The 27446-nt window shown below is 39.9% G+C and overlaps 1 protein-coding gene across 1 annotated transcript in view; it reads right to left on the bottom strand.

Annotated features, from left to right (window-relative positions):
- Positions 1-26703, bottom strand: part of SERPINB7 (serpin family B member 7) — a 56655-nt gene extending 29952 nt beyond the window's left edge. Inside the window, exon 1 of the mRNA XM_070627835.1 lies at positions 26385-26703. The gene's annotated coding sequence lies outside the window, so the exon portion shown is untranslated. The remainder of the gene's footprint in view (positions 1-26384) is intronic.
- Positions 26704-27446: the final 743 nt, after the last annotated feature.

Here is a 27446-nt window from a genome sequence, read left to right as displayed (position 1 = left end):
GAAGCGACCTGGAGAGATTGCAGGCCTCTGCACATGATCATCAGCCATTTTCTACAACTTTCTTGAAACTCAGTAGTGGGCTTACCTCTCACCTACAGCAGCAGAGAAGGGGCAGCCTATTCGAACATACGAATCAATAATGCATTCATGCCAGCATCCTGGTACACAGAAGCAGCGATGAGAATCTTATCTCCTTTCTCAAAGTGATCTGGTCTCACTCACAAAGAAGATGTTTCCATACCACTCTGGATGGTTCAGCCCTAAATGTTTTCCCCACTCACTTAGGAAGGTGACAAAAAAGAGGCGAGGTGGGAGCCTAATTTACCAGTATCTAATGAAATGCAGCAAGCATTTCTAAATGGATTTTTTTTCCTAAAAACCTTAGAATTAGGTTTTAAAGGCTGCCATAGGGTGTCCACACCCCACCCAACAGCACCTGCTTATTGACATGTAGACCTAGCTTCTGGGATGGTTTCCCTGTGACTCAGAGTGAGTGTTGTCCCTAAAGAAGCTTATAAGCATTCAGCCTTTGTGCCAGGTTTCAAAATAGTATTTGACTAATGCGATCATTATAGGGTTCATTCCGTTTGTATGTGAATCAGATTTGAAGAGGCAATTTGCCCATCTTTGTTCCTTACAAAGCCAATGGTTTTAATGTAACCAGACAAACAAATTTCAGGATCTACAGTTATTATCATCCTGTCTGATAACTATCCTCTCTTTGCGAGAGGGAGCATCAATAGACTGAAGCAACACTTCGGAGACCCTGTGAGTTTAGCAAACAATTTTACCGCAATTTGTCATTGATCTCCTGTAGCCTAATTTCTTTCAACCCTATCCTGTGTAAATGTGCTTGGAATAAGGACCCAAAATAGAATTTCAATATGATGTTTTCATCATTCCTGAAACTCAGGTGTTCATCTGAACCTCAAACTATTTTGGCTGGCTTCTCTTTGTACTGTTCTCCATCCTTCCCCTACTTTCTCTTCTTCCCAGTTTTCTAATCTCACTTGGCTTCTCTAGATCTTACCTGAACTAAGCAGCTCATAGGAGTTGAAACTTGGGGTGTTAGTTCATTCTCGTCACCCCGCCAGCCTCTTCTCCACCCTTCTGATCTGGCAATGGAAAGCCACATACACAACATCCAGATCCTCCCTGCTATAAGTACAGGTTAGAGTTCATTGCAGTGGGTTTGCCCCTTGAAGAGTGGCCAGGTGTAGGGAAAGGTATGTTAAGACCAATTGATTGCTCACACCTTTGCCATCAGAACATGCCACACAGGGGCATGCGTTGCAGTCTGGGCTCCAGCATCACATGGCTGAGCCCTATGTCGCACCCACCTGCATCTGCTGTGCACAGAAGGAATGGCAAGCCTGGTTCTTCTGACTGAATGTTTTCCGAAGCATAGCCAGTGCTTACCCACATGACTGGGTCCTCCATTGTAGAAAGCTGTTGAAATCTGAAGGTAGCGTCATGTTACAGTTGCTTATCAATTTTGTCTAGTTTTGCCTCTTTCTCAAGAAGAAGGAGATCCTGCTGGCTTATCCGAAGTCAAATAGAGTAGTCATTGTTCACTTCCATGATGGTTTATGAGCAATAAAATAGTAGAGGAAAATAATGTCACAAATAATCCCTGAAACTTTAACTTGATTTAGCATTGAAGTAAATTTTCTGATGGAGAAAGTTGTTGTTAATATGGAAAATATAAGCTTACAAATGGATTTTCTGTACTCTGTATTCTGATTGCAGTGATCATTGACTAGAGTGAGCTGAAATATTTGTAATTCTACATCCTTTCTATTACCTACATGTTGTAGGGATTAAGTACTTTCAAGTGGTGAAATGGCTGGTAGGTAAAAGGCAAGGGATTCAAGTGACAAACTAGATAATCCTCCTGGAGTTACCAACAGTCAACCATAGCTAAACCTCTTCTCACCATTGTTTTCTTCTCCACTTTAATTCAGACAACCCTCCCACTACTGTGTTTGTGACAGTTTATCTGGAACTAACCAATCCCAAAGTATCATAAATTTGAGAAGCTTACTCAATCATGGGAACTGGTATGTCTTATCAATTCTCTCTTGCCATACAATGATAACCCAAATTTCCATAGGCCTTATTCACAGTTCATAAATACAGATGAGGTCACATGCATTGTAATAATTTAAATATTACTGTCTCTTCTCCTCACTTACCTACCCAGGACTGAAGCCTGTTATGATGTTTGAGGGTTCCTGAGGAAACAAATTTGACCCTCAGCTACAGCCACCACATGCGCCATGTTTCTCTTTTGTTCTGGTACCCCCATTGATGTCCTCCAGGATGCTTGAAGATCCCTCACCTTTGTCTCAATGCTGTTGCTCACTAGGAGAGTACTAGTGTCCCCACCAAGAATACTATTTCCTGGTGCCTTCACAGAAGCCAAGCAGGGGTTAAGCGCCTTCATTTGGTCCCATGAAGAAATAGGAAGAAGGTCTCTTCCCCACTCTCATTATACTTTATTGCCAGACACCAAGCAAGGACGCTTTCTGTAGCTGCGTCTTCCAGAGCATGTCACCTAAACAGTTTCTTTGGTTGATGCTTATCCTTGGGAGTAGAAAAATAATAGAGATTCTTCTGTGTTTCTTCATTCACCCACTGTACCTGTAGGTACCGATTCATAAATATCCTTCTGATAGGTTTCTTGCTTCAATTAAATTAACAATTATAAATAGGTGCTTGGAGGCGACTACCAAACCATCATATGACCCAAGTATGTTTGTATTTTCTCTGTGATATCACAGAATTTTCTATCTTTAACATTTATATGAAGGCATTATCTGAAAATGTTCTCCTGTTATTATCCTCAAATGAACCTCTAGCCATTTCTTTTTTTTAAAGGCATAATATAAAGTGAATAAAAATGTACACCTTTCCCAACAGAAGGCTGGAAAATAAAATAAACTTTGGGTCTATCTTTGCCCAAAGTCATTTTCTGCTCCAAAATTTGGGTGTCCTACATACGTAGGGAGTAATTTTATAAATAACTAGGGGAACCTCCAGTGTCTAGTAGAGCAAGCACTGCCCCCTCACAGTCATCTTCATGCTAACTCTAAAGGAAAGAGATGTGTTTTCCACATAGCTTTGATGTCAGGACTGCCAATCTCAGACAGTTTTTATTTGTGTCAGTTCTCCAGCTACCTAAACAATTGTTTTGGGGCCGGCCCAGTGGTGCAGGGGTTAAGTTCGCACATTCCGCTTCTCTGCGGCCCAGGGTTCGCTGGTTCAGATCCCGGGTGCGGACATGGCACTGCTTGGCATGCCATGCTGTGGTAGGCGTCCCACATATAAAGTAGAGGAAGATGGGCATGGATGTTAGCTCAGGGCCAGGCTTCCTCAGCAAAACGAGGAGGATTGGCAGTAGTTAGCTCAGGGCTAATCTTCCTCAAATAAAAGTTTAAAAAATTGTTTTTTCATTTTCTGAAGAGTAAAAAAAATTAATCAAATTGAACATGTGGGTGCCCATAATTGTAAAGCTATATATTCTAGAAGCTAGGAGACATACACTCCTTCAGTTCAGAAATGGAGACTTATCCCTCTTTCTTCCTCCATGTATATAATAGTGTCTGACGTTATATTCAGTTGTTGAATTAAGTGTTATGACAAAAAGGCAAGCAAATGAGAGCACTGGGGGAGAAACAATTAGTTGGAAATGGGAGTCTTAAGTAGACCTTACAAATGAGGGGGCATTTGATCTGGATCTTGGAAAACGAAGATGAGACACAATCCAGCAAGAGAGAACAGCAGGAGTAAAAGCTCGTGGGAATTAATATACATGATTTTCTCTGGGAGTAGCAAGCAGATACCTAGTAAGGTGGTGTTGATGGGTGGAGGAACTTCAGGCTCTGCTGCTTAGATGGATGATGATGTCCTTAGCAGAGACAGAGAATTCAGCAGTAGGAATATGCAAGACAGAGGGAGAAGAAATAAAGAGTTCTGCTTTGAATATATTGAATTTGAGATGCCCATAGGACATCCAGTCGGAAAAAGTAGCTGGAAATTCAGGTCTGTATATAAAAGACGTGGTTGCTGTTGACAGAGATGCTAATTTGGGGGTCTTTGACACATAGGTGGTAATTAAAACCATGAATGAGATTCTCAGACAAAGAGTCTAGAACAAGAAGTAGAAAACCACAATGGAAAGCCCCCTGGGAAATTCCTACCTTTAAAGGATAGGCATAACAAGGATCCAGACCTCTAAAGAGTCTTAGAAAGGCCAGGCAACTAGTTGTGGCTAGAAATTAAATATTTGTAGAGGAATTAAGCAGCATGTTTATGTGACTTTTGAAGTAACGATTGGAAGCGCAAGAGCAGGACAGAGAAAATGAATGGTTGGGTTTTGAACTATAAATAGTGGTTTGGTGGATTTGAATTTAGTGTTAATGAGAGTGCAGTTGAAATGGTGGACTGTGAAGTTCAAGTTAGACATAGCATGGTAAAGAGAGGGCATGACCTTCTTCATGATTTACCAAAGTACAGAGATTGCTTCAGGACTATGGACCTCAGCACATGGGGCTCCTGCCCGTGAACACATAATGGTGAGCATGGTAAGCCTTTGCAAGCTCAATAGAAAAGAAAACACGAGGGCTTGGTAGACTATAACATTGTGGACAACATTATGCTGGAAGACAAGATGTTATTAAACATGTTTAATGGGAGCATGAAAGTACACAAAAAGTTCAATAAGTTATGACTGGGGTAAAGAGCTCAAATTTCAAAAATAGATCCTTCTCAGGAGATAACAGGGCCCAAGTGTGCTCAAGCAAATGGACTGCTGAGGAGGATGAGAGGCTACATACTGGATGGGACACATGTGAACATTCAAGCCAGGGATGCATTGGAAGAAAAAACAAAAATGGTAACTAAAACCCAGAGGCCAAAATCCTTAAGAATTCTGAGTAATAACCTGGAGTTTGGCAGACAGTCATGACCAGGTGTGGAAAAAAAGGGTAGATGTAGGTATTTATAGCTTCCAAGGAGGAAGGACAATAAAAGAAGATGATAGGAAAATGCTCTGAAAATGATGGTGGAGAGCAAGGAAAGAGCTCTTACCTTCTCCTCCTAGTCTAAGATAAGGAGTACATGGGGAATAAACAGCTTTTACTTGAGACGGGTTTGAGGAAAATGCTAGGAATAAATTCAGGATTATGTGAGGTATCAGTGGAAGAGGCTGCGAACTCTGGTTAGAGCTCTTTTGTCGGGCTGAGCATATAAAACTTACGTGGTGACAGAACACTACCGGAAAGGGCGTGATGAAGGGTGCTAGGTTCAGAGTGACGCTCTGAAAAGGGGGATGACTTTGTGGTTAGTGCTGATTGTTCCAAAGAATAAAACAACCAAAACACATACGGGGACTGAAAAATCCCTGTCTTCATGGACTTTTCTGTACTGTTAAGCTTAAAAGGCACACACATAAAAATAACTGGTACTGTTGATGAGGATTATTTTAGGCTGGTTACTTTTAAAAACTGCAGGTGAGAAGGAGGCTCTGAGCATTAGAATTTACTTACCTTTTGTTAAGAGACATTTACATTGTAAAGGAAATCTCCATCTGTAAAGGTGCCTCCCTCTCTGCACCAGGAGGAAGCGGAGATGACCTTATCTCTGGAAACTCTTAATGGGGACAGCAAGGACTTAAGTCTTGTTTATTCTGCTTCTCTGGTAACCTCATGTAGCTGACTCCCCTCACCACCCACATCCTCCGGGAAGCATAGGACATCCTGACTTAATCCTGTCTGATTTGTATCTAAAGTTATATGACCCCCCAATAACGAGACCCCACCTGCACTGATACCATTTTAACAACTTGTTTTTTACATGTTCTTTCCTTTATCTTGTAAAGAGATAACTCACATACCTATGCCTTCAATTTAGCCCTACCCTCAACCCACATTTGCAGCAGCTCTTCCTGCCCATGGGTCCTGTCCCCATGCTATTCCACACTATTCTCTGAATAAAAGAGCACTATTGCCAGACCTTGCTCACCGACCCCTCATCACTATGAAGTAGCAAAATTTAGACAACACAGAGCCCAAGTGTATAGAGTTTAAGGAGGCTGCAATTCTTGCAGTATGGATGATGTAAGAGAGGAACTGGGATTTAGAGAACAGATATCTATTAGAATAAATAGAAGTAGAAAGGCTATTCCAGGAGGTGTTCACATTAGAAAGAACTGAAAGTATTAAAATTGATATTTTATTAAGGATTTGATTCAGAGTAATCCAGTGATGTGGTAAAACAAGATATGAGTACAGATGAAACAAGGGGTAGAGATGAAACATGATTGGCCATGTGCCAATTACTGTTGGATCTGGCTGATGGATATAGGGTTTATTTTAGACCACTTTCTCCCTTTCTGCATATGCTTGAAAAATTCCAGAAAAGGGGCTGGCCCGGTGGCGCAGCAGTTAAGTTCTCACGTTCTGCTTCTTGGTGGCCTGGGGTTCTCCAGTTCAGATCCCGGGTGCGGACATGGCACTGCTTGGCACGCCATGCTGTGGTAGGCATCCCACATGTAAAGTAGAGGAAGATGGGCATGGATGTTAGCTCAGGGCCAGACTTCCTCAGCAAAAAGAGGAGGATTGGCAGTAGTTAGCTCAGGGCTAATCTTCCTCCAAAAAAAAAAAAAAAAGAAAAATTCCAGAAGAAATAAAACACAAATAAAAAATTAAAAAGTTCAATTGGGATGATGATCTATGAAGAAGAAAATGGTATAAAATTAAAGCGAATGAGAAAAGGAAAAAAATGAGGGCCTAAAAGCACAAATATACATTTCATGTTCTGACTGCTTGGAGGAGAAAGGGAAGATCAGTTTGGGCACCTTGGAGCACTTGTGTGCAGACAAGGTTTGAGAGTTGGAACAGAGACTGTGGGAGACCGTTCAGGACTAGGCTTATATATTTTGACTCTGTTTCCTCTACCACCACCACAACCATCATCATCATCTTCATCACCATCAAGTATTCTTCTATGAACTCCTAGTGTTTGCAGGGAATACTGTGAGGTGACAAGAGATTTTCACATATTGAGGTATATGGGGTAACTATTCGAGTTCAAAACTGATTTGGCTTGAACTAGAAAGCCTCACCTATGGCCCATCAAAAATACATTGCACATCTGCTTATCCATTAAAGTAAGGACTCTCTCTTGAGATAAAGAATGCATACTCACCCTCCTATGCCCAGCTGGTAACAACACCCTATTGGTAACGCCCTATTGGTAACACCCAGATTAGTCCCTTTCCTGACATCAGGGTCATGTTGACCTGCTAATTCGCAACTGAATACCTCTTTGAAAATGTATCCTAGGTGTGTTTAATGTATCTTCTTTGTTCTAAAAAGATATAAGACTGTACTGAAACTCATGCTTCTCTGGAACACCATCTAAGGCCTTCCCGGGTTATAATCCTCACTCTGGCTCATAATAAACTCACTCCAACTCTGATTTATAGGTTGGTTATGGATTCTTTGTGTCAACAGAGGTATAAAAATAGTCTAATCAAAATTAGTTTTTCATTTCATGTTGAAATTTTGCAACTCATGTGCATGCTCAATTCTCCCTAATGAGCTGTTGATGAAAATAATCCATAACCAATCTATAAATGAAAATTTGGGTGAGTTTATTCTGAGCTAAAATCTGAGGACCATGGCCCAGGGCCTTTCTTCCCAAAGGAAGAAAGGGCACCAAAGAAGTGAGGTACACAGAGTGGTTATATACCCGCAAAGAGGATGCTTTACATATGATTGAAATGTCCCTCCCACAATAGTCACAAGATTGCCCTGTCAGCACAGCACTTGATGGTCACAGCAGGTAGTGGGTCTGCTATTTTTATTTGTCAGAACTAACCAGGATTCCATTTGATTCAATAAATATGAAAGATAGACTGTGTTGTGCTAGGGTATGGAGAGGCAGAAGCAAGAGGTGAGAAAGTGGTAGGAAAATTGGCATGCAGGTCTGCAGATCTAAAATTCTTATTCTTCTCACTACACTGACGGATAAAAATGGCAAGTAATAGGATATATTGGAGTATACGAGGAAGGCATTTGGTGTAAACCTAATTCGGCCAGACCTTGTCTTTCCAAAAGGGCCTGACTGAGGCCGTTGAGCATGCATTGTATATCTGCTTTAGACATTCCCTATGGCAAGAACAAAGGCCCTTGAGATAAAGGTGCAACTCCCATCCCCCCCCCCCCCAACATTGGCAATTCCTTAAGGATTAAGCATCTTCCCTTAGGCTAGGAACTGATTGCTGCACTCACCTGTGACCACCCAGTTTGAGACAATAGACTTGCCTCCCGCTACGCCCTTCAAGATAGCAGACCCACTACCTGCTGTGTCCAGCAGGTGCTGTGCTGACAGGGCAATCTTGTGACTATTGTGGGAGGGACATTACAATCATATGTGAAACATCCTGTTTGGGGGTATATAACCACTCTGTGTACCTCACTTCTTTGGTGCCCTCTCTTCCTTTGGGAAGAAAGTACCCGGGCCATGGTCCTCAGATTTTAGCTCAGGATAAACTCACCCAAATTTTCATTATAGATTGGTTATGGATTATTTTCGTTGACAACATTAAAGGGTCTTCTATTTATTGATGTAAGATTTTTTTTCACCTTTTCCCCCTAAAGTTTCTCTCAACACAATTGACATGGCTAAAATCAATTGCTCTAATACATTTATGGCTACTTCCTCGAATCTTCCCTATGAAAAGCAATGAATTCATACTACATCATTTCTGCCTTTTATTTAGCAATGCTACTTTTGGAAGTAATTATTAAAATCCATCAGTAAGAGTAGCAAGAAAACAATATTTAAGGGAAATTTCTTGCACATCCTAAAATATACTAGGATATTCCCTGGAAGCTGAAGTCATTTATGCTTTATTTATTTATTTGGTATTTTGTTTGTTTGTTCTGAATTGTGGACATTGGTGTTTTGATATAGATATCTAATCCTTCCAATCTATCTAAGTTATCTACTGGAATAAAATCTTGTAATAGCAAGTTCCATGGCTTAATTGTCATGTGTCAATACAATATGTATTGTGTCATGGTTAATTCATTCTAAGTGCTTTGCATGTTAGGTCTATTTTTATTTATGGATGTACTCTTTATCATTTTATTATGGGCAGGGCATGAAGGAATTCAATTAGTCTACATCTCTTATTTACATGTAAATCTTTCCACTATCTTCTCTTCTTGCTCTACCTCCTCCACTTTCTTCTTCTCTTTCTCTTTTACTTTTGAATGAATAACCTTGGCTTTCACTTGGCAATAAACACTGTGATACAGTCTTGTCCTCAGACATTTAAATGAATGCAATCACTGGAACTTCCTACAGTCTCTTCTTATCAGAATTCCAAATACCAGAGGCCTTATGGTTTCCACATATTTGTTCCATGTCATTTCATCACGTCCTCATGGTCACAACAGCAGAATAATCAATGGTAAATTCCTGAAGGATCGAATCATCACCGGTGCTTATTAGTGACCTTTTCTATTTGAACTCTTTTAGTTCTGTGATATTTATGAACAGACTGAGACAGGGATATTTCCCAAATAAAATTCAATTCTAATTTCTTAAGAGGCAAATTAGAGTTCACTTTCCACCTCAGAACTTCAACGTCCCTAATAAATGCAATAATTGGTCCCATTTGATTTCCTGAATTATTGTTTCACCCCAGCTTGAATGTTATTATCTGTCATCAAAAAATATTTTAAATCTCTGGATTCATTAAGCTTTATTCCTGATCAGTTCCAGTGGCAAAGTTAAACGTAAATGTTGTATTTTCTATAAGCTTTTGTTTTCTTACCCTTTAAAATCATTGTTCTGGTTCTCAATCGGTGCTTTAACACTATATTCTAGTTATATTCTTCTACTTGCAGTGTAATTTTAAAATCTTAAAATTTTCACTAAATCTGTAAATTGAGTGGCCTGAGAAGTGAACATAAATCCACTTCTTCCTTTATTAACAGAAAGATATATGATGAGCTAAAGGAAACTTTAGAGATCATTTCCAGTCTAAATCTCTCATTTTACAACATGTAAAAACTAGGACTCAGAAAGTTTGTGCTTTTTTTCAACTAAGAAGCAGTTGGAACCAGACCCCAGGAGGCCTGTGATTTTTTTTTTTTTCTCATTCACCATGATTCCTTCCTAAGTCCTTCTGGGCTCTTCTGCAGCATCTCCCACTGCTTCCTTTGAGACTGATCCTTAGTCAGAAGTCAGAAGTCGATATAGCTGCCATCTTGACTTATTCATGAATATGCCCACAATAGATTTCTGCCTCAAATATAGCAGTCCATCTGTTCTCATAAAGACCTATGAGAAATAGAGAATCCCATATAACCACATAAGAAACAAAAATAAACCAATTCAACTCAGAGTTGTTTCCTTACTATTTCTGGAGTAATACATTCCCAATGCATGCAAACCTTTAGAGGGTTGCCGTTATTTCATAAGTGGAGGTGTCAATAGCTTATGGAGATTCTAGTCTTTAAAGATAATGACTATGTGAAGTGTTTATGAAATACATAAGAACATATTAAATAAGTCTAAACTAATGGCAAGTCTAATAAGATTAGGGAAATATTAAAAAATTATTTTATTATGGTCATTTCATTTACAATTGTGTTAATTTAATTATGGATAAAATATAAAATAAAAATAAAACAAAATAAAAATTGGGACCAATGGGATCCAGTCTGTGCAAGAAAGCACATTCAAAGAAGATTCATATCCCAATACATTTATCTATGTTTCCTTAAAGAGACCATTCTAAGGATTTCACGAAGCCTGCCACATAAAAAGTGCCTCCTAAATCCTTTTCGGATCTCTCTTCCCATCCCCAGACTTTTACTCATAGGAACAACTAAATGTCCTTCCCTCTATCTCAAACGCACTGTTTCCTCACCAATTATGCCCGGCTTTCCATTGTCTCTTCCTTTCTTGCACAAATTTACATGATCCCCATTCTTGGAACACCTAATGACATGAGACCCACTCACTCCACCCCACCATGCAAAATGCATGCACATCTTTTGGAAGCTCAGCTTTTCTCCTACTCTGATTACATTTCCTATGACTATGATCCTCCTTTGTTTTGGTGAAAGTGGATATAATTATGAAGAATGTATGTGTGTGTGTGTGTGTGTGTATGTGTGAGAAATTGAAAGAAAATAAGGTAAGATGGTAAAAGATTTAAACAACATAGGCATTAAGGTAAATATTATGGATATATATTGAACTCTATACTCTGAGGGGAGAGAATACTTTCATCTAAAATGCCCATGGCTTATTCATAGAAATTGATCATATGTTAGGTCACAAAGAAAGCACCAGTAACTTCCATAAAGGGAATATTACAAACAACACCTTCTGATCACATTGCAACAAAATTAGAGTTTACTAACAAAAAGAAAGCACAGAAAGATCCTTCCATGTGGGTGGTAAAAATCCTCCTGTTAACTCCTGAGTAAAAGGGAAAATAGAAACTGAAATTACAAAAATTAAAAAGAAAATGACAATGGTTTCCAGTTCTAGTCAAGATAGGAAAAACACACTCTAACCTATTTTTTCCTGCTAACTACAACTAAAACCCCTGGACAAAAGCCACAAAGACAGTATGAGAAGACTCTGAAAGGCAAAAAAAAAAAGGAAGAAGAAGGAAGAATGGCTAGGAACCTCAGGAGTGGAGGGGCAACTTAGTGTTAAATTTGCTGGGTTTTTTTTCTCCTGTACACTCCAGCCTGGGTTCCACACCGTGGAACTACTAACAGATGCAGGGGAAAAATCTCTAAGGAAAGCTTTTTCTCTCCAGACAGAGGTCTGGGAAGACGGCAGCCCAGCAGGACAGAGCCTTCTAGACTCCATCCACCCAAAATCCAGCCTACACCTAGCAAAAACACAACCAGAAGCAGTGTCCCACATGTGTCCACTGATGTGGCTGCAGACACAGATGATAAGCCCTAACCCTTCCTACTTGCACTGAGACCACAGAGCCTGTGAGGCTGAGTCCCATGAACTATCACCACCCTGAAGGAAGTAAAATGAAGACCACAATAACCAGCAAAGAGGTAGCACCACTCCTCCTCCCAACTAGAGCATTTGAGCAGGATCGTGAAGAAGCAGGAGCTGGAGAGAAGGAGCCTTCAAATTTGTGTATGAAGTCCAGTGCTCACCTCTGTTCCACTCATCTGTGAAACTGAAAAGAATCAATAAAGCAAAGGCTTTGAGAACTGAGTTATAGCGTAGTTTCAGATTGGCCACTGGGTGATGCAAAAGCAGGGCAGACCAGAATAGCACTGCAAAGACTTTGACGACTACATTGACGTTAAAACCACAGCCCGCCGAAGTGGGCCAGGGTGTGCTTTCTGATCAGAAATGTGTTAACTGCCTACTAAAAAGAAGATTTACATGAAATCAGTCTTATCACATAATACTCAAAATGTCCAAGACACAATGCAAAACTACTCACTGTACTAACAACCAGGAAAATCTCAATTCACATGACAAAGACAATCAATAGATTTCAATATCAAGATGACACAGGTGCTGGAATTATCTGACAAGGATTTTAAAACAGCTCTTAGAAAAATGCTCCAACTAGCAGCTTTAAACACCCTTGTAATAAATGGAAAATAAATAAATAAATGCAAATATATTTGAAAACCTAGATGAAATGGATAATTTTCTAAGGAAATGTAGATTACTAAAACTAACTAGATTAGAGTTAAGAAGCTTAAACAGACCAATTTCCAAAGAAGAAAGACAGAGCTCTATTAAGGAACTACTCCACAAAAAGGGATCAGGCACCGATGGTCTCACAGGAGAATTCTACCAAACTTTCAAAGGCCAGATAGTCCCAGTACTCTACAGATCATTCCAGAACATTGAAAAGGAAGGAAAAATTCCCAATTCCTTTTATGAAGTAACTGTAACATTGATACCTAAACCAGACAGTAAGAAATAGTAAAAGGAAAAAAAAAACTACATACAATATCACTCATGGATATCCATGCAAAAATTTTAAACAAAATATTAACAAATAGAATCCAATACCACATTAAGAAAACAATATATAACATCACCTGGGAGTTATCACAAAAAGGCAAGTTTAGTTCAATATTAGGAGGTTTTTTACTATTATATATCATATTAATAAATCTAAGGAAAAAATATATGATTATCTCAACATACGATGAAAAGACCATTGACAAAATTCAATAGCCATTCATGATAAAGATTTCTTTTTTTTTGAGGAAGATTAGCCCTGAGCTAACTGCTGCCAATCCTCCTCTTTTCGCTGAGGAAGACTGGCCCTGAGCTAACATCCATGCCCATCTTCCTCCACTTTATATGTGGGATGCCTACCACAGCATGGCATGCCGATCGGTGCCATGTCCACACCAGGGATTTGAACCAGCAAACCCTGGGCCACCGAAGCAGAACATGCACGCTAACCACTGCACCACCGGGCCTGCCCCAAGATTTTTTTAACACTCTCAAGAAAAAAGAAGATGCCCACCATCTCTGCTCCCACTCAGCATTGCACTGAAGGTATTAACAAATTCACTTAGACAAGAGAAATCAATCAGAAGAATAAGAGTGGAAAAAAAAAATAAGTAAAATTATCTGTGTTTGTAGATGTTATAAGAATACACCTGGGAATCCACAGAAAATTAATGATAAAAGCAAGCCAAACAATAAAATAATTCAATGAAGTAAACAGGTATAAAGTTAAAATACAAAAATCAATGGAAAGTCCAGAGTTACACCCAAACACCCTTAGAAAGTTAGAATATAATAAAGGCAATATCTCAACTTAATGGGATAAAGATGGATATTTAAATAAACGACTCTTTAACAACTGGGCTGCCATTTAGAAGAAGACAAAATTAGACACACATCTCGCTCCAATCATAGGAATAAACTCCAGTGGGTTAGGGATCTAAATGAGAGAAATGAAACCATGGAAGTACTAGAAAAAAAATATGGGTCAATTCCTCTTTAACTTCTGTGAAGGAAAAGGCTTTCTAACTATGACTCAAAACCCAGAGACAGTAAAAGAAAAGATTGATAAATTTGACTACAAAATAAAAATCAAAACTTGTGCACGTCAGAAAATGCCAAAAGCCAAGTCAAACTGGAGAAAATATTCACAACATATACCATGGACAAAGCACTTATAACTGTAATATGTAAAGAACTTTTAAATGTGAGGAGAAAAGATCAAATACTTGATAGAAAAATGTAGAAAAGAAATGAACAGACAATTCACAAAAAAAGTTTATTTTTTTAATAGACTTTATTTTTTAGAGCAATTTTAGGTTCACAGCAAAACTGAGTGGAAGGTAAGGAGATTTCCCATATGGGAATATGAGGTCCTGCCCCCACTCATACATAGCCTCCCACATAACCAACAACCCCCACTAGAGCTGTACGTCTGTTACAATTGATAAACGTATGTTGACAAATCATCCTCACCTGATGTCCATAGTTTGTCCTGGAGTTCACTCTCGGTGTTGTGTGTTGTATGAGTTTGGGCAAGTTGATGCCACGTAGCCACCATTATAGTATCATACAGAGTAGTTTCACCGCCCTGAAAGTCCACTGTGCTGCACCTATTCATTTCTCCCCTCCTCTCCACTCCTATTTTAAATTTTTGTGCAGTTAAAAAGACATGATTTCTCGTACTGCTCTTATTTTTGGACACTCCTTCTTTGCTCTGACATCCAATACCTAACTACCTATGTCTCCTGCTAGTTTGTCTTGCGTAGTTTTGTTTCCTTCTATAATTTTTTGGTATGAAGTGAAGGTCTATATATTTAATAATAACGATACTTAATCAATTATCCTATTAGTATTTCTTTAAACTCTCTTTCCCCCAAATATGTGTGATTCCCGTTTATCACAAGCTAAATTTTAACCATGTAGCAGTCTACTTCTGAGTTGTATTCTGTGGCATTCATCTGTCCATTTATTTTTCGTCAGTTATAACTGTTTAATAAAAGTATATTTCAGTATTTGATAGAGCAAGTCCCTCAAAATTGATCTTCATTTTCAAAACATTCTTGACTATTTTCATTCACTTGATTTTTCCACAGGAATTTTAGATTTATTTTTCAAGAAAAACACCCCACTATGAGCATAGTGGAATTAATTTCTGTGATTTTAAAAATATACTGAGTCACATGTTACTCAAGGAGAATAGCCTTGGTTCTCTGGTACAGCAATTCCTGGAAGGCCAATATGAAGTTTCCTCAGGACACTTCAATTCACAGTCTGGGAGGAGCAGGAAAGAGCATCCAACAGATGTAGAAATGGATGGGGACAGCCAGAACTCAAACAAACAGAGACCTGACTTCCTTCAAGAAAGGGCCATTCATGGGGCCAGCCCCATGGCCAAGTGGTTAAGTTCCCACGCTCCGCTTCCACCTCCCAGTGTTTTGCCGGTTCGGATCCTGGGTGCAGACATGGTACCACTATCAAGCCACGCTGAGGCAGCGTCCCACATGCCACAACTAGAAGGACCCACAACTAAAAATATACAGCTTTGTACTGGGGGGGCTTTGGGGACATGGAAAAATAAAATCTTGGGAAAAAAAAAAAGAAAGGGCCATTCAGTCACTCAGTTTTGGCTTTGAAACCTCCAAATACAGAGTAATTGGAATGCAAGCTACAGAAGAATAGAAAAATAGCATCTTCTTAGATTAGCTAACCAAATCCCATCTGCCTCCATATTGTTCTACTCCAAATATTGGGAGCAAAGGCTGCAAGTGATGGAGAAAAATTCATCCAAATACATCAGATCAGTCATCAGTCATAAGAGTCCAAGTCTTGGGAGAATTCTTTTCTTTCACCCTGAAGGTTGAGCAAGTTTCACTCTCGGGCCTGCCTTCAATTTACTTCATACCACAGAAATGGCATGCAGAGTTTCTGCTTTCATAACTTGAGAAATACTACACAACTGCAATTGCATTGTAATGCAATTCTTTATAGTGACCCATTTAGAAACACAGGTCAAACTTGTTCTTTCCTGGGTTCCTTGGTCTGGAAAGTGTTCCCAAGTCATGGAATTCTCAAGGCATGGCACAGTGAGATGTCAGGACTTAAGTCACCAAAACTGAGTCCTTAATTTAGTAAAATAACTTAGCAAATACATGTTCAAAGGATGTGATCTTTAACAAAGGAAAGTACCTACATTATTCTTTGCCCAATGGCGACTAACTTCTGTCTCACTAAACACAAATCAAAGGTCTCACAGAAAGCTGCATTCACCTGGCTTATGGTTCTTTAGCTGCTAACCTCTTTCTTGGACTTTCTTTTGTTTAAAGTTCTCTTCATAAATGCTTTATAGTCCCGTAACACCTTAACTTCAACTACTTAAACTTTGGGCTAGAAATCATCCTTTAGGTCAAATATGTCATGAATTTGAAAATTACCAGATTTAGCTTTTGGCAGTGACTTCACCAGGATTATTTTAAAATAAAACAAGCCTATTTTTAGACTTGCTCATAAATTTAAAATGAATTATTTACCAATTTTTAAAATATTACAAATTAGACCAGCTCGAACATAAAATCATTTTAGGTTGAAAATGTTTAAATATTTAAGTAAGAACAGAGACCCTAAGAACAGTTTATTCTAGTGACCAAATTACTTTCTGGAAGATGTCTTTGTTGTTTCCAGTTGTCAGCATTCTATTTACGCTTGTTCAAAAAACAAAATTAGTAGCAGGAAAGTTTGAAGCACAAAGCTGCATGGAGGAGACACAAAATTTTCAACAATTCCCTGTAGCAATTTAGAAAAATTATGTCAACATTTTGATAATGAAAAGCAGAGGTTCATGTGATATTAGTTAGGGAGCTCAGTCTCTTTCTAGAGCTGGATTTTCATCCATCCTTCTAACCCTTTCCATGAACGATTATAAAGCAAGTCTGTGACTGACCACAATCCACCCAAATCCCAAAGTGATGGAATATCTTTACACTAGACTACAGTAGCTGGACCCCTCCCCCTTTTTTCTGATGTAATCTAAAAACAAAGAAATGACCTACTCTCAAATAAATCTCATCAACCTCTTAATTCATAATCATTTTCTTATTTTACGGGCATGAGTGTGATCCAATGTTTAATTTAAAATGTTCTGTTGCTATATTTATAGAACTCTTGTTTTATTATCAAATGCATGATGATTAAGAAATAGAAATGAATCTAGAATGTGTTGCTGAATGTAGTGAAATATGCTATCACGTTAAATGACTCTTCTCCTAAATATTTGTACATGGAGAGGCAAAGACTAATAAAACCCTTATTTTACATACCTGTTTAAAAGAGTAATAGTGTTCATGGTGCTTGGTTATAAAAAGAGCAAATGCTCAAAACCACAAAACACTTGAGCGTCAAATGTATCAACAAAGCTCAGGCCTTCTGATTCAGTCTCCTGCACTTGCCACTGGCCCACAGATATTTTCTTCTGAGGTGGATGAAGGTCAAATGGGACCTATACCACGCCCCCTTAGTCTCCTTTGCTGGCTCATCTTGTTCACTTTATGCTCTGAATGTTGGTTTCTCTTCTCTTCCCACTCTCGCTCCAGGAGATCTCACCCATCCCCTTTATTTCCAAGGCCACCCACCACTGAGGACTCCAAAATTTGTATCTCCAGATCTATCCTCTCCTTTAACTCTTATATTCCAATGCCTACTGGACATCTCACAGGCATCTTGAACTTCTTACCTTAAAATCTGCCCTCATGATCTTTCCCCAAACTTGCTCTTCCTCTCCAGCCTTCCCCATGTCAGTAAATGGAACTTCCATCAGCCCAGTTGTTCAAGTATGAAATTTGAGAGTGATCTTTGACGTCTCTATCTCACCCACACTCAAGCAGTCCATTGCCAAGTGCTACTGGTTCCTCCTCCAAAATATATCTCAGGTCTGTCCACTTCTTGTCATCCCTCCATGGACTGCCTTAGTCCAAATCATCATCACTTTTCATCTGAACTCTTGCAATAGTTTCCTCACTGCTCTCGATTCTTCCATCTTGCCCCCTCTCCATCTGTTCTCTAATATCATCTAGAATAATCGTCTTTAGATATAAGGTGGATCATGTTACTTCCCTGCTGAGAGCCCTTCAAAGACTTTCCTGTGTTCCTGATCTGTGGATAAGGCCCTGCATGATCTGGCCATGCCCATTGCCTGCTTCTTCTCCAACACTCTCCTCACTCCTGCAGTGGGTTGAATTGTTTCTCCCCAAAAGATATATCTAAGTCTTAACTCCCAGTACCTGTGAATATTATCTTATTTGTAAATAAGGTCTTTTTACATTGAATTAATTTAAGGATCTTGAGATGAGATCATCTTGAATTATACAGGTGAGACCTACATGCAATGACTGGTGTCTTTATAAGACAAAAGAGAGTGAAATTTCAGACGCAGAGACATAGAAGAGAATGGAGTCATGTGAGGATGGAAGCAGAGACTGGAATGATGTGTCTACAAGGCAAGGAAGTCCAGAGCCAACAGAAGCTGGAAGAGGCAAACAAGGATTCTCCCTAGAGCCACTAGAGCAAATGTTGGCCTTGCTGACATTCTTATTTCAGAATTCTGAACCTCAGAACTGTAAGAGAATATGTTCTTTTGTTGCTTTAAGCACAAAGTTTGTGATAATTTGTTATAGCAACCCTAGAAACCTAATACACTCCCTAAGTTCCAACATACTGATATTTCAATTATTCAAAAGAGCCAAGCTTTGGGGCCAGGTTGGTGGCGCAGCAGTTAAGTTCACACTTCTGCTTTGGCAGCCTCGGGTTCGCCAGTTTGGATCCCAGGTGCGGACATGGCACCGCTTGGCAAGCCATGCAGTGGTAGGCGTCCCGCATACAAAGTAGAAGGATATGGGCACAGATGTTAGCTCAGGGCCACGCTTCCTCAGCAAAAAGGGGAGGATTGGCAGCAGATGTTAGCTCAGGGCTAATCTTCCTCAAAAAAAAAATATATATATATATATATATATATATTTCAAAAGAGCCAAACTTCTTACAGGTTTCCCCCACCAGGAATGAAAACCAGAACGTTGGCAAGAATGTCACTCTTTCAAAGAGGCTTCCTCAGATCTAATCTAAATTAGACCCTCCCTCCTAAACTCAGAGACCCTCCCTTTAGCATTTATAAGAGCTCTTAACTGTGTATCCATGTATTTGTTGAATGTCTGTCTCTCCTTTACACTCAACTCCATGAATGCAATGTCTGGGTCTGTTTTGTCACTATGATAACCTCTATCCTAGCAGAGTAGACACTGAAAATAGTCCTTCAATAAATGAAATTACAGAGATAAAAGGGACTAAATGATCTTCTTTCGTTGTGAGAATACTGAGAAATGGCTTGTCCCATGTTGATTTAGCTGAAATACATCAACTGCATTAAAGTTAAATTTTAACTGAATATTGCTTAAATTATATTTCATAGATATAGGGTTAATCCAATTAAATCAATGCAAAATTTGAAATTGAAGTGAAAATTCCATTACAAGGGAAAATACTCCCTCTTTGATATTGACTTTCTGGAGAACAACGCCAATTGTTTGCTTGCACCATCTACCACGTGTACTGGCTGAGACAGCCAAGATACACAATCCAAAACTATGCCTAGGAAAACCAAGGAAATCAAATTCTTGGCACATGCAGCTTTTCTCAAATGTGCGTGAAGCTAAGATCCTTAATATATATAATCTCTTTTCTTTTCAGAAAAATCTCTTTTTTTCCCCCATTTCTTTTCTGTCCTTAAGCATGTTTAGGAGGCCACAGCATCTCCTAGCTGCTGAAACACACACTAGTGCACATAACAATCTCTAAATCAGACTCAATAATAGTGGAATGTCTTGGGCAGGTGAGATTTGAATCAGGATACAAAGACTATAATTCCAGACAAAAGAGAAAAATTCCAACTCTTAGCGACCCTGTGTACAGCAGAGAGGAACCCTGCCTGGTGTTTTTGCGCCATCATCTCATCTTCCAGCACTGTATCAGACAATGTTCTGCTGCTCTTCATATAGTTTTCATGGCCACTTTTTTCTAAACTGGCTGGCCAGGTCTTTCTTCCTAGTCTGTCTTAGTCTAGAAGCTCTGCTGAAACCTGTCCACCTTGGGTGAGCCTGCTGGTATTTGCAATACCGGTGGCATAGCTTTCAGCATCACAGCAATATGCAACTACCATACTATGACAGCTGACAGACTGTGTGGGTGGTGTGGTTTTTTTGACCAGGGAATGAACCCAGGTCACTGAATCTTAACCATTAGACCGCCAGGGCTGGCTATTAACTATAACGAAACATTTTAATATATTCATACATTCAAATCCTTCATCTACCGGCTTTTTCCTCCTCCAGTCAGCAGTTTCATTCATCCACTCATTGGTTCAACAAATTGTCATCAAGAGTTTACTAGGTGCTAGGCCTTGTGCCCTACTGTGGGGACACTGTGGTAAGACACAGTCCTGCTGTCCATGAGCCCAGAGCCAGTGAAGGGAGACAACTTATGAGCAATTTCAAGGCAGCATGAAAAGTACCCCAAGAGATTGCTGTTTGAACAACCAGGAAACAGAATTCATTAAGCACTAGAGAGAGCAGGAAATATTTATCAGAGAAACCTAGACCCGTAAGATAAGGTGGAATTGATCAGGTCTAGAGGGGCAGAAAGGTACCTGGAGCCACACATGCAAGGGTTCAGGGCAGTAGAGAACACGCAGCCCTTCAAGTTACCAAAGAAGCTAGTAGTCAAAGGCAGAAAGAAAAAGGAAAGAATGGGGGAGAAAGAAAGGGAGAGAAATGCTAGGTAATGAAATAGAAGGGAAATCAGGATTTTAAAATAATCAGTTGTGGAAGAAAAAAATGTGTATGCCCAGAATGGCCTGAAAGTTTTCAGTTACATCCCTGCACGATGTTTCTGTGTGAAGGAAAATGTAAATTGTCTCCCAGCTGTCAATTTTAGTGAGCTAGAGTCAGCAATGTTCATATTACCTAGAACATTGTTTTTCAAACTGCGGGTTAAAATCCACTGGGGAAATAAAATGAATTTAGTAGATGGACACCAGCATTTTTTTTTAAAATCAAATATAGTAAAATATGGTATGATAGAGTAGGATGGGATACATCAAAACAGATGAATAGAATAAAATAGATCACAAGCTCTGTTTACAGTAAAGTCAAGTATCATTTCATGTGCACACGTGCGTTTGATCAATTACAATGCTATTGGAGGTCATGATCAAAATTACTTGATAGCCACTGACCAAGAAGTGGGTCCACACTCAGTGATGATTCCACTCAGGCCTTGACTTCCCTTTGAAATTTTTCTTAAATATTTAGGGCTTAATACTAAAACTCCTGGACTCTGGCCAAAAGGCAAAGTTCTTACCCTTTGCTCTTAAGTGCACTTGGACTCTGTGAGGATGCCTTCGAAGAGTTGGGCTTTCTGCCAGAGCAAGGAGTGGAAGCCTTGTCATGTCCTTCTTCTCGTTGAGAGGGTAAAGTGCAGGAAGGGAGTGGGCCTGCCACACACTGGCACCAGGATTTCCACAAGAGTTTCCTTTTAAGCTTTATGTTATAAATACTGGAAAGCCAGATGATTGAGGATCTGGTCCTCAGAGGGGCCCAGGCCCTAAATAATTGTTTTCCAGAGAATGTTCCTGAAGCATCTTTCCACAGTCAACTGCTACCTCTCCAGGGACCAGGTGCAGAAGATTTGAGACTAGATGATAATGGTCAAGTCACTGTGATTTAGAACCAGTTTCTAGACACAGGTTGGATTTCTGAGTGCTTCAGTGAAGCAGAGAGCATCTTTATGAAAAGAGGTCATGACTTTTTGCTTCACTTTATACTAACTGATCTGTTCTAGACAGTACAAATTTGTTCACTATAAAATTTAAATCCCATGTGCCACTTGATGTCAGCCAGGAAGTGCACAAATAGCCGAGGAAAAAGAGCTAATCACCGGGGGTAGTGTCTGGCTCTGGCATGGCTAGTAAGTTTGGATAAGTCTCAGTCTTGATGCCATTAAAAATTTCTGGGGCTTTATATTTGTGAACATATTAAGGTCACACTGCTCATTCCTTTGTTGTCTGCCGTATATGGCAACAGCAGTTGTACAAAGGGTGTGTGCATGTGAGAGAGAGAGAGAGAGGCCCGGTGCTGTGAGCATGTGGCAATGTGACAGCAACACCAGGTATGAAGAAATGCTTATTAACATATGAGGACAACACACCCTCCTCATAAACCTACTTGTAGTCGAGGGAGCAGGTTAGGGCTGAACAAGCAAACAGGAAAGGACCCCCTAGCAACTAAAACTGATCAGGAGGGCAAATTAGACTGTGAACTTGAAGGAGAGCTCTACTATTACCTTGCTTTGTGTAGTGCCCAGTGCTTACGGTTAAGTGAAGATGAAGCAATGCATTGTAGAAGTTTAGAGAATGGTTCCATCAGGAGCTCCCAAGAGCAGAGGTTGGCAACCACTTTCTCTAAAGGGCCAGATAGTAAATATTTTGGGGTTTGTGGACTGTAGAACCATTCACAACTCAATTTTTTGGTTGCAGCATGAAAGCAGATAGCAAATAAGTAAGCAAATGGACATGACTGTGTTCCAATAAACTTTATTTACAAAATCAGGTGGTGAGCCAGGTTAGACAGAGAGCGAAAGTTGGCCAACCCCTACCCTAAAGCCTTATATGGCACTCTGAAAAGTCAAATATGGGATAAAGGCTTTGGCAAACCACAGTTGAACCTCAACAGACCTATATATAACTAATAACTTAAAACTATTAAATCTAGGAAAAGATAATAGCAAATTAGCCTCTCTCTTGACCCTCATAAGCATCACTATTATTATCACTATTTATTTTAGTGTTGTTATTCCTATTTTGCAGCTGAAAATTGGGATTTCAAGATATTCAGTTGCTTTTCCAAGAGTACACATGTTATAATGGATGGAACAGAATTTATACACAATTCTTTGACTTTATAAGAATCAGAAAATCCAGAATCTATCATTTCTTTTTGCAACTAACTAAAATTCCTAGACAAGGAAGATGAACCTTCTGTATTAATAACACTTAATATGGAACAAACACTTTCAAAATGGTGATGGTGATTAACCCGGGAAGAGGGAGCAGATTTGAGAGAAAGGAGGCTTTTAATTCACTATAAGGCCAACTACAAAAAAATGAGAGTCCTTGTAAGTTTTTCCATTTCCTCACACAACACACACACAACACACACACACCCAGAGTCTACTCCAGGACCCTGGAAACAACTGGCAAAATCTAAATGTAGGACAGGAGTCTGGGAGGAAGCCACAGCCCCAGGCCTTGCTGCTCTAGATAATTAACGCCTTCTAATCTCACGGAATCTCCTTCATCTGCTCCTCAAATATTACAGAGCAAGGAGGCAGGAGCCTCCACTTATCCCCCACCCTGATTTCAACTAGGCTGGAGGGCAGCCCTGGGCCCACTATGTTACACAAGAGCAAATGGCTGCACAGTTTTAAGGACCTCAAACAAGAGACCCAGTTGGGCTTATTGTTCCATCGCAGTGTTGTCACTAGATTCCTCTGTATGTCCTGCAGGTAAGCCTGGGAGTAAACCACTCACAAACCCGTGCTCCACATCTCATGGACAGGAATGGCCAGTCACTGTGTGACATACAGGAGAACGCATTCCCAAAGTTTACCGAAACCTGTCGCACGCCCATACAGTGTAATGATTTTATGGGACCTGGTACACAGTGGAGTTCATAAATTGAGGCTGAAACAGCTAACAACATGTTAGAGAAAATATCCCTGGTCTTTACTTTGTATCCCCTAAGGCAGGTTCTCATTACGTAACATTGTGTACCTTGAGAAAAAGCATCCTGCTGTTTTTAAACTTCAAAGGTTCATGGGTAAATCCCTGATAAATGCATCTATAAATACTATTACTCTGTTTCCACCTTTGGTGATAGGCAATAACATATTGGTAAGCCATTATAATGATCTTATATAGAGAACCATACTTTTTATTCATGAAATGATGCAATTCTTGTTGATAGTTGAATAAGGATTTTAAATGTTCAAAATGCAGATTTATTAAGCATAGCTTGCCTCACTAACTCACCTTTTAAAATGATGCTATTGCAAGTGAATTTTGCTCAGCTAACCCACAAATTCCAGCGTCTGCCATTAAAATAGGCTAATTATATACCAAGCAGACCAATTGGAAGAAACTAGGATCATCCTCATTTTGTCTCTAATTTTCATGTCTATTCATACCTCCTCCAACCCAAAAATTTCTCCTGACATGTCATAGGAAAAGAAAACTTGAGAACAAGGAGGAAATGAGAAGAAAAGAAGCAGTGAAGTAAAATGTGGTTTTCATTATTTCAGAGGAGGTAGTTTTAAAAAAGTGAAAGACTCGAACTATGGCCTGAAACACCACCTCAATTCAACACCTCCGTTTAAACTCTGTGGGGCACTAGGAAATTAAGACATTCCCCTGCCACCCCTGCCCCCGCAAACAGTCCATGATCTAAAAGTAAGTTTGAAAATTAGTCTGTGTGAGAACTGCAATGGTTAGAGATGTTTGAAAAGTGACTTGGGGAGGGTAGAGGGGTTACAGAAGGCTTTGGAGTGGAGATGATGCTCCAACTCCCTCTGGCAGAAGGAAGGAGAGAAGGCAGTGAGGTCGACTAGGCTGGAGGATGGGGCTCAGGCACAGAGAATCACACACTCTCGTCCTCCTCGCTCCAGCCTCTCCATGGACCCCCCTGATGACCAGCATCCTCTCTGACCAGTGCCTTCGCTTCTCTAGGGGATATTCCAAGACAAGAAGGTTGTGCCTACAATATGTCACTTGTGGAGCTCCTGTCTCTTCACTGGTTTTCTAGTCAGCGTTACCCACAGCAACACAACCAGGTTCAAACAGGAAAACATAATCTGATTAGTCATCGAAGGGAAAGGAGGAAATCTATGTCTGCTTTCTAGTCTTCACTCACTAAACATGAATGCAACAGCACACTTCCCTGGTGTGAAATTTAGGTTTTCATTCCACCTGTATATGTCTCTAAAACACTTTTCAGAGAAACGGGAGACTTTATACCTCTTTTTTAAGAAAAACTTCCAGGATAGTTTACTTAACCCCTGTCAAGAAATCAATGTGATTTTATTTATCAATATAAATATAAACTCTACTCACATATTAACATTGAAAACCCTACCATGGACTTTGGGTCAAAATCTTACAGATACAACCATGATTAATGCAAGGTTTCCTGTTGTAAGCATTTCTGTTGTAACCATCACAGATGTTAGGCCTCACAAATATAAAGAGTCCCTTTCCTTGTTTCCTCTGTGTCATGCCTTTTTAAGAGGCTGCATGAGAAGCCCATTATCTAGCAGTTTTCACTGAGTCCAAAAATTCTATCAGAAATGTCCAGGTCCTAAATTATTGTAGAAGACAATTACAGTACAGAGATATTCTCAAGCTCAGCTGCACTCAGATTCAGATATTTTGGAGAACCTTTGATTCTGAATAAATTTATCAAGTACTCAAAAGTGCCTAATAATTCTAAAAACCATGACAAACTCAAGCCTCTCACTATTATTGCTAAAGTTGCCAAATATCATTGACAATAATGAAAATATAATTAATAGGAAGTATCTAACACCTAGCAGACTTTGGGGGAAATTATTACCATCATTATTATTGTGGTCTCCAGCTTTTGTTTTTGATGTGGGAGTTGACATATAACTTGTCACAAGAGTTTTAGGTAATGTGCTGTAAAAAAAAAGTAGAAAAGACTAGCTTAAAATATCCATTCATTCATTCATTCATTCACACACATTTATTCGGTATTGTTGTGACACCAAAGGATAGAAAACCCAGACACAAGCATTAAAAATATTCAGTGTGTAAGTTATCTTCTATAAGGTTCAGGATTTGCTCAGCATTGGTAGGCATTTGTTACGTAAGGTCAAGAATAAAGCTGACTTCCCTATATCCCCTATGTTGGCCAATGTGAGAGATGCTGCCATCCACTGTCATTCTAATCTCGAAGATCACTCTACAACAACCCTGTAGAGAATAGAGATTGGATAGAGGAGCTTAGGATGCCTTCAGGAAGTGCAGGAGGCTATGGTTTTACCAAGCAAGGGGGTGTTGGATGCAGAAGCCCAGATGCTAGAGGAGAAGCTGTTACTTTGAAGGCAGATGAACGCTCATGGCAGGCAGCGCTCTTGGGCTCCAGGAGCTGTCCATCCATCTAGGGAATCTGAGAACACCTACAAGCGGGGAAAAACCCAGCATGCTTCAGAATGCCACTTACCTCCTCCCACAGCAGTTCCGCAGACTTCACTGCTGGGTTCCAGTTCCTCCTGCCTCCTCCTCCTAAGACTCCGCACTCCTCCCACCTCACTTGTGCCAAGGTTCAGGGAAAATTTCCCAGACTTCCCATTGGCTCAGCCCCCAAGGGGGAGGTTGGTGACAGCAGCAGCAGCAGTGAGAACAATGCATGAGAAGTCCCTCCCCTCTCCCAGATGCACTAAGAGGAAAATCATGGAAGGGACACCAAATGGGCTTCCCTATCCAGTTGAGGAAGGCATGTGGCACCTCCCTGCTCAGCAGGAAGCAGAGAGTAGTACTGTGGCATCTTTTATTCATCCTACTACTTAATCATGAGGAAGCAAACCCAACAAACCACAGAAGCCAAGAATTCTAAAGACTGTCCTTTCACATTTCCATCTAAACTGTGTGTACCTGGACGTGGCAGGTTATAGTTTGAGTTAGGAATCAGAGCCAGCAGAACAGAACACAGAGAGGGGACAAACACGAGGGTGAGTCAGAGCCATGAGGAGCTGAGCACCAGGTATAAACTTAGACAATCCTGTCCTCCATCCAGGCCCAAGAGCCAATGCGTGGGTTTTATTCATTCCCAGGACAGTCATTATCTAGGGTTCAAATGGTGTCCCTGAAAGATGAAGTGACTCCCAGATCTCATGATAAGCTTGCAACATGTGGATAGTTTTTGCCAGCAACACATGGCAATGTGCAACTCTGGAAAAACGCCTACAACCCACAAACAGCAGGGACCATAAGTTCTGAACCAAACATCAGGCTGTCTTCTGGGAAGTGCACTTTTGGTGGGAGAATACAGAAGGTGTGGTGTAGTGGGAAATTCCAGCTCATCACCTTGTACCCATGTGGCCTTCAGCGAGCTGTTTGGTCTCTCTCTGTCTTGCTTTGCTCATTTGAAAAATGGGGAGAATTTCAGGATATTTATGGCTGAGAAGATTATAGGTGACATATGTAGAGTACTTAGTACATAGCAGGCATTTAATAAATGTGGTTATTATTGTAGTAATAGATTAGGAAAGTCCGAGAAAATACA

The sequence above is a fragment of the Equus przewalskii genome, chromosome 7 (genome assembly GCF_037783145.1).
Source record: "Equus przewalskii isolate Varuska chromosome 7, EquPr2, whole genome shotgun sequence".
NCBI lineage: Eukaryota > Metazoa > Chordata > Mammalia > Perissodactyla > Equidae > Equus > Equus przewalskii.
This window is presented reverse-complemented; position numbering and strand designations above follow the sequence as displayed.